The sequence below is a fragment of the Myotis davidii genome, unplaced genomic scaffold, assembly GCF_000327345.1.
Source record: "Myotis davidii unplaced genomic scaffold, ASM32734v1 scaffold674, whole genome shotgun sequence".
Taxonomy (NCBI): domain Eukaryota; kingdom Metazoa; phylum Chordata; class Mammalia; order Chiroptera; family Vespertilionidae; genus Myotis; species Myotis davidii.
In genome coordinates this window covers 1,636,206-1,644,018 of record NW_006286674.1, presented here as the reverse complement: position 1 = coordinate 1,644,018, position 7,813 = coordinate 1,636,206, and the positions used below count along the sequence as shown (strand labels likewise).

The 7,813-nt window shown below is 41.3% G+C and overlaps 1 protein-coding gene across 1 annotated transcript in view; it reads right to left on the bottom strand.

Moving 5' to 3' along the window:
* Positions 1–1,894: 1,894 nt before the first annotated feature.
* Positions 1,895–7,813, bottom strand: part of RPAP2 (RNA polymerase II associated protein 2) — a 96,584-nt gene continuing 90,665 nt past the window's right edge. Inside the window, exon 14 of the mRNA XM_015560322.1 lies at positions 1,895–1,920. The gene's annotated coding sequence lies outside the window, so the exon portion shown is untranslated. The remainder of the gene's footprint in view (positions 1,921–7,813) is intronic.

Genomic DNA, 7,813 nt, shown 5'->3' with positions numbered 1-7,813 from the left:
AGAACTCTTTTCCTAAACCAACGCCATGTAGGTTTTCTCCTAAAAGTTTTACAGTTTTAGCTCTTATATTTAGGTCTCTGATTCATTTTGAATTTACTTTTGTATATGGTAGGAGGTAAGGGTCTAAATTAATCTTTTTTGCATCTGGTATCCAAATGTTCCAGCACCATTTGTTGAAAAGACTATCCTTTCTTCATGGAAATGGCTTGGCACCTTAGTTGAAAATCAATTGACCATAAATATGAGGGCTTACTCCTAGGCACTCAAGTTCTGTTGCACTTATCTTTCTATCTTTATATCAATATCACACTGTCTTGATTATTGTAGTTTTGTAGTAAGTTTTGAAATCAAGAAGTGTTCCTCATTTTCAGAACTGTTTGGGCTATTATGGATCCTTTGAATTTCCCTAGAAATTTTAGGATCAGCTTGCCAATTTTTCTAAAAAGCCTGCTGGGTTTTGCATTGATTTTTAAATAAACTTTTAAAAGACAATTGCCATCTTAACAATATTAAATCTTTTAATTCATGAACATGGAATACCTCTATTTACCTCCCTTAATTTCTCTGTTTATAGTTTTCATTGTACAAGTCTTTTACTTCTGTTAAATTTATTCTTAAATATTTTTGTTAGTATTTTGGATGGAATGATTTGTTTTCTTTTTGGGGGAGTAGGTCTATTAAAACTGGGGACAGTGAAAAAAGGAAGGCCTAGGATAGAAGGATCAACAGGTGAGAGCCTAGGCAGGGCTACTTTGGTCTCTAGAAACGTTATAGGAAAGAACTGAGGTTAGGCAGGGCTGCTGTTGGCTCACTGGAGTCAGAAAAAAGGGGTTTGGGGGACAGGTTCAGGCTATTAAACCAGGATGAGCTGCTGCCCATTGCCCCCTGGTTGCAAATCTCATGGAGTCCCTTAGAGTTTAGGAGATGCGCACCTGTGGGGGAAGAACAGAGGGAGGAGTGGGCATGCTCCTGGAAGGAAGAGCATGCCTAGAATTATTTTATTTCATTTTTGGGATTTTCATTGCTAGAATACAAAAACAATTGATATTTGTATATTAATATTGTAGCCTGTGACCTTGCAGAGCTTGTAGATTCCGGTTTGTTATGTACCAGGCTGCTTTCTGGTCCTTTCTGTGGCTGGGCATTTAGCAGCTGGCATTTCTTCCAGTGTCCCAGAGTACAGATCTGATTTTGTTTTTGTTTCTTTTCCCTCCAGTAAAGCTGCTCAAATTGTCTGGGGTCCCTTTAACTACCCTGAAGGCTCTGTTAACTTGCATGTTTCAATACACATTTTGAAAAAGCAGTGTAAATTCTGGAGATGGTCTCTCTTGAAAACAAACTCTAGATTCCACACTCTGCCCCTCCCCATCCCCTTGCTTTTTTAAAAAAAATCGAGTCCAGAAAGTTCTGGGATACTTCTGTTTTGGACGGGTGAGGTTAACCACATGACACCACAGTCAGCTTCTTTAAAAGACTAATGAATAGGCTTCCAAAGGGCTTTTTCTCCAATTGCATTTATTGACCTCTTTATTGTTCTTTAGAATCTAGAGTTTAGACTGAGGCCAAAATAGAACTTTTCTCAATTTTTTGTTGTTGTCAAGTGTTGTGATGGAATCATCCAAATAAATAAATAAATAAATGGACATCATATTTTCTTAAATATTTATTTTCAGATAAAAATCCTACGTCTTAGAGCCAAGGATGCAAGGACTTGTATATCCTGGTTGGAATAATGGTTCCTCTCTACCTGGGAAGTCACTCTGTATAGTTAGGGGCTGGGAGGGAAGGGGTTGAAATCTGAGAAGGTAAAGGTTTTTCTTGGAACAAAGCTAGCTGTCAGTCATCACCAGACCATTACTGTGGCCAGAATTCTAGAAATGGTGTACAGTTCATCTTCTATTCATTCTTCATGAAGTACATCTGTGAAGCAAAAAAAAGTCTGAATAAAACACCTAAAATATTTTACCAGCTTTTGAAAAAACTGTGTTGTTTTCCCAATACACACTCCATTTTTCATTATATAGCAATAATGGTTTGAGTGAAATAGACCCAAGTTCATAATACAGCTTGAGGGGTAGGCTTTGATGGGTCTAGGTCCGTGGTAGGCAAACTGCGGCTCGCGAGCCACATGCGGCTCTTTGGCCCCTTGAAGGTGACTCTTCCTAAGCCTTAGGAGGACCCTAATTAAGTTAATAACAATGTACCTACCTATATATTTTAAGTTTAAAAAATTTGGCTCTCAAAAGAAATTTCAATCGTTGTACTGTTGCTATTTGGCGCTGTTGACTAATGAGTTTGCCGACCACTGGTCTAGGTCAGTAAGAAAATCCTGTGCCCCATCCCTTCACAGAACGAATGGGTTAGCTTACAGCATACCTGTGGCCACATGGATTGGTTCAGGGGTGCCCTGAATTTAGTGTGAAGTTCAAGACTCCCACTTGGACAGTGAGTATGTTACATGCAGGGTGGGACAAAAGGAGGTTTATAGTTGTGAGTACACAGAACAGTTTATTCTTATTAATTATTGTATTTCCCATATGAACTTTAAACCTACTTTTGCCCCACTCTGTATAAAACTGGGAACTTTGCCATCTATAGTAGACTGCTTCTAAGTTGGCCCCTAATGGTCCTTGCCTCTTGGTGTTCATATCCTTATACAATCCCCTCACCTTAAGTGTGGGCTAGAGCTGGTGATTAGTTTCTAACTGGTCATGGAATACAGCAAAAGCGATGGGATGTCACTTCTGAGATTAGTTACAAAAAGAGTGTGGCTTCCACCTTGGGTACTGTGTCTCTCGGAGGGAAGCCACACGCCAAGTTGTGAGGTGCACTGTAGAGAGATCCATGTTGCAAGGAACTGGAAGAGGTCTCTAGACAAGGGTCAGTGAGAAACTGAGGCCCTGAGTTCAATAACCTGTGAGGAACTAATTCTGCCAACAACCACATGAATGAGCTTGGAGAAGGGGATCTTCTTCCATTTGGGCCTTCAGATGACATCATAGTCCTGGCAGATAGCTTAACTGCAACCTCAATGAGAGACTGTGAGCCAGGGGCTCCATGTTAAACTATGTCCAGATTCTTGACTCATAGAAAAGATAAGGTTAAAAAAAAGTTTGTTGTTTTAAGACATTAATATACCATAATAAGAAAAATGTTTGAGCTGGATTTTCCCCCCTGCTATTTGTAAATAAAAGCATATTTACATATACTAATTAGTAGTAATTTAATCTTGAAAAGGTTCTTAGACAGCCCTGGCTGGGTAGCTCAACTGGTTAGTGCATTGTCCGGATAAGCCAAGGTTGTGGGTTTGATCCCCGTCAGGGCACATACAAGAATCAACCAATGAATGCATAAGTAAGTGGAACAACAAATTGATGTTTCTCTTTCCCCCCCCCTCCCTTCATTTCTCTCTCAAGTAATAAAAAGAGGTTATTAGACATTAAAACCTTTATATGCAAATAAATTTACAGCTTAAAAATTTAAGCAAACAGAAAAAATCCATCTGTTTACTCACAACCATCTCCATTTCTCATATGGAAAATTAAGTAATGAGACTCATTCAGAATTTCTTGTAATACTAACAAAGTCTGGGCAAAGGTTTACTTTGATTATTTACACAAATAAATAATGTACATAATTAATAATAGGGTAACTATTAATTCCAGTTGAAACATTTTGTTGGAAGTCCTTAAAAGTACTTTAACACTATCTGTTTATATACAAGTTTTAAATATGCTAATTAAAAATGATTTTTAATTGCTACCTATTTATTAAACTAGGTCTGGAAGGACCTCTGGCTAGGCTTTCTTTATTTTCAGTCTATCTGGAAAAAAACCCACCTTTCATTTCATGGAGAAAAGGTGTTTTGAACCAAAGAGTATGATTAATTCGATCCTCTATATCTGAAGCCCAATAAAACAAAAAATCTCCAACCTCACTATATTCTTAGTAGAGGTTTTGAATTGATACTTACACAGGCCATTTTGAGCTCACTGCTAAAACCCTTTGTTTTACAAGATCTTTAGGGGAGCGGGATCATTGGAAAAGGTCACTCTGGGTATAAGTTGGGAGGCAGGTATAGTGCTTATTCCTTATATGTTATTTCCTTATATTTCATTTTCTAGAAGGTTCAGTAAAGGAATACCATTTTTTCTTGCTTACCAAAAATACCTCTCTCAAATATCCTTTTCATGTATTTAAAGATTTGCTTGAAGGCCGTGTTTTTTCTTTTACAAAAATTCGAATAATAAAAAATAAAATGACAGACATCAAGTGTGCTTCTGGAAAGAAGACAGGACAGGATTGAAGGCAGAGGTAAGGGGGAATTTTTCTTTTTTAAATCTTATATGTAATTATTTTAACTTTTATAACAAGGTTGTATGTTTTTATAATTTTAAAAATAATTGAAAGTTGGGAAAAAAAAGAATGTTTCCTGAGAAGGTCTCATTTGTAGTTTAGGATTAATTTCTTCAATCACAATATTAAATCAAAACCTATCAAGCGGGTCCAAACTGGTGGCACAGAAAGAAACTAAACTGCCCCCTCCCATGAACACATCAAATACACACCCACATTTACAACAATTCCTCCTGAGAGACAACGCAGGGCCGACTGAAAAGTTTCCGCACAACAAAGGAGAGAGAGAGAGAGAGAAAGAGAGAGAGAGAGAGGGAGGGAGGGAGGGAGAGAAGGAGGGAAGGAGGGAAGGAGGGAAGGAGGGAGGGAGGGAGGGAGGGAAATCGCGTGCGTGCATGCGAGCACATAAAGGTCGAAGAATCATGATAGCGCTCTGGGATCAGCGGTGCCAGGTGAGTGCCAATGTTTACATCCCCCCCTCCAGTTGGATAGTGCAGGGGGGAGTGCTATGCAAGTGCTCTGGTGGACCTACAAGGCTGCTGCAGTGAATTTCCAGATGTCCTGTCCAGAGCTTATTTCAGTGAACCAAATGGTGCTGTAGTTGGCAGCCTAGCCTGGATCTCAGCTCTGGCTAGACAACTGGATCAACAGGCTTTGCCTCATCCAGACCTCGATCCTGTGGGAACTGAAAGGTCACCAAAATATGCATGCATTGGGGCTTCCCTGCCAGTACTTCACTCTGTCCAGGACAGCCAGACCAATAGGGAGCTACTGTATGCATGCGTATGCACTGGGTCACTTCACCCTGGGCCAGCACCTCCCAGGCAACTGACACCAGACACTGTAGGCGTCCTCCCTGACTCCAACCACCTTGTCAAATCCCAGCACACAGTCTATACCAGGGGTGGGGAGCCTTTTTTTTCTGCCAAGGGCCATACAAAATTATCAACTTAAAAATTAGCCTGCTATATTTGGTCAAACATTTAAGTAACTCACCCCTAATGACTTTGCAGGGCCAGGCCAAATGATTTCATGGGCCTTATGTGGCCCGTGGGCTGGACATTCCCCACCCCTGGTATACATACACAGGAGTTGCTTCTACACAAGGCCATTTTTCAAAATTGGAAGAGATGGGTATTACATCTACTTAACAGGAACAAACACTGAAAGTCAAAATGAGAAACCAGGAACAGGTTCCAAATGAAGGAACAACAAATCCAAAAAAAAAAGCTGAATGAAATGGAGATAAATAATTTGCCTGATAAAGATTCAAAGGAATGGCTATAAGCATGTTCACCAAATTTGAGAGTGGAAGAGAGGAACTCAGAACTTGAACAAAAAGTTAGAAAATAAAGACTATTCATTGCTGAAGAACAATATAACTGAAATGAAAACTACACTAGAAGAAATTAGCAGATTAGATAAAACAGAAGAATGGATTAGTGACCATGGCAGAAGAGAAATCATCCAGCCTGGGTGAGGGGATGATGGCTGTTTGCAGCTGGTCACACGCCCTTCAGGGTGGGCGTCCCCACTGGGGTGCCTGGCCAGCCTGGGTGAGAGGATGATGGCTGTTTGCAGCTGGTCCCCCCCCCTTCAGGGTGGGGGGGTCCCCACTGGGGTGCCTGGCCAGTCTGGGTGAGGGGCTGAGGGCCGTTTACAGGCTGGCGGGTGACTGAAGCTCCCGACCTCTCCTTTTTTTCTTTTTCTTTTTTTATTCTGGGATTTATTTACCTTCTATGGCTGTCATTGGAGCTGAGAGCGGCTTTAGCTCTGAGGCTCAGCTCCAGCTCTGAGACCTCGGCTGCTGAAAGGAGGTATCTGGATTTGTTTGGGCTCTATAATTGCAACACTTTCGCGGTCCTGCTCGCTCCAGCTCTGATGCTGAAAGCTGGTTTCTGGGGTTTATTTACCTTCTATAATTGCAACATTGTTTCTTAGGCTGCAGCTCAGAGGCTGGCAGCGGCAGGTGGGGAACCTTGGCTTCCTCCTTCACTAGAGCAAGCAAGCCTTATGTTCACTTCAGCTGCCTGGCTGCCAGCCGCCATCCTGGCTGGCAGTTAATTTGCATATCGCCGTCAGGTAGTCATAATAATCTGGCCACTCAGTGTATACAATGTAATATTACTCAGCCATTAAAAAGAATGAAATCTTGCCACTTGTGACAACGTGGATGGACCTAGAGAGTATTGTGCTAAGTGAAATAAGTCAGACAGAGAAAGACAAATACCATATAATTTGCCTTATATGTGGAATCTAAAAAACAAAGGAACAAACAAACCAAGACTCATAAAAATGGAGAATAAACTGATGGTTGCCAGAGGGGAGAAAGTAGGGGGATTGTTAAAAAAGGTGAAGGAAAATAATAGGTACAAACTTTTCAGTTATAAAATAAATGGGCCACAGAGATGTAGTATATAGCATAGGATATACAGTCATAATATAATAAGTTGGCATAGTGACTGGTGGTTACTAGCACAGTGTGGTGATTACATCATAAGACATATAAATGTTGAATCATTATGTTGTACACCTGAAACTAATATACTATTGTATGCCAACTAAACTTGAATTAAAAATTTAAAAAAACTATCTGAGCACTTGAGAGTATGTGAAATGAGAAGCAAAGAGAGGAAAAGATGAAGAGTTATGATTAAAACAGCACGAGGGAGATACATTCTGATGGGCAGTTCTGAAGGAGGTGTAGGGGAGGGCTATGCATTTGGGAGCAGGGTCACAATTCAACAAGGTCAGACTTGTAAATTTATCTGCTTATCTGTACATGAGAGTACTAGGGTGTTGGCTGGGTTGGGGGTGATTTCTTTGAAGAGGGCAGTAAGATGAGGATGTTCTCAATGGATCATTGCAGTAGTTGAGTTGAAGTTAGTTGCTATTTCCTGGGGAGAAACTTACCAGGTTGGACTTGGGGTTTGAGTATGAAGGTCATAGTGGATTGCAAGAAACAGAATTAACTATGGTAAACCTATATAGGGGGAATAATAACAACAAGGATGGGGCACAAAGTAACAAGAGTGGATAGGAAGTGAGTGTGGCAGCTGAGAACTAATGGATGTCATGTTCTCTGTTAGCAAGCTGAGGATATCCTGATGTCTATACTTGGTTTTTATTTTTATACTAGAAGCCCAGTGCACGAAATTAGTGCACAAGAGTGTGTGTGGGGAGTCCCCTCAGCACAGCCTGTACCTCTTCAACTAGAACCCCTTGGGGGATCTCCAAATGCCAGTGTAGGCCCGATCCCAGGGATCAGGGGATCGGGCCTAAACTGGCATTGGGACACCCTCTCATAATCCTGGATCACTGGCTCCTAATCGCTCACCTACCTGCCTGCCTGCCTGGTCACCCCAATTGCTCCCCCCCGCCCCGGCCCCGCTGGCCTGATCGCCCCTCACTGCCTCTGCATGCCAGCCTGATCGCCCCTAACTGCCCCCCACTGCCG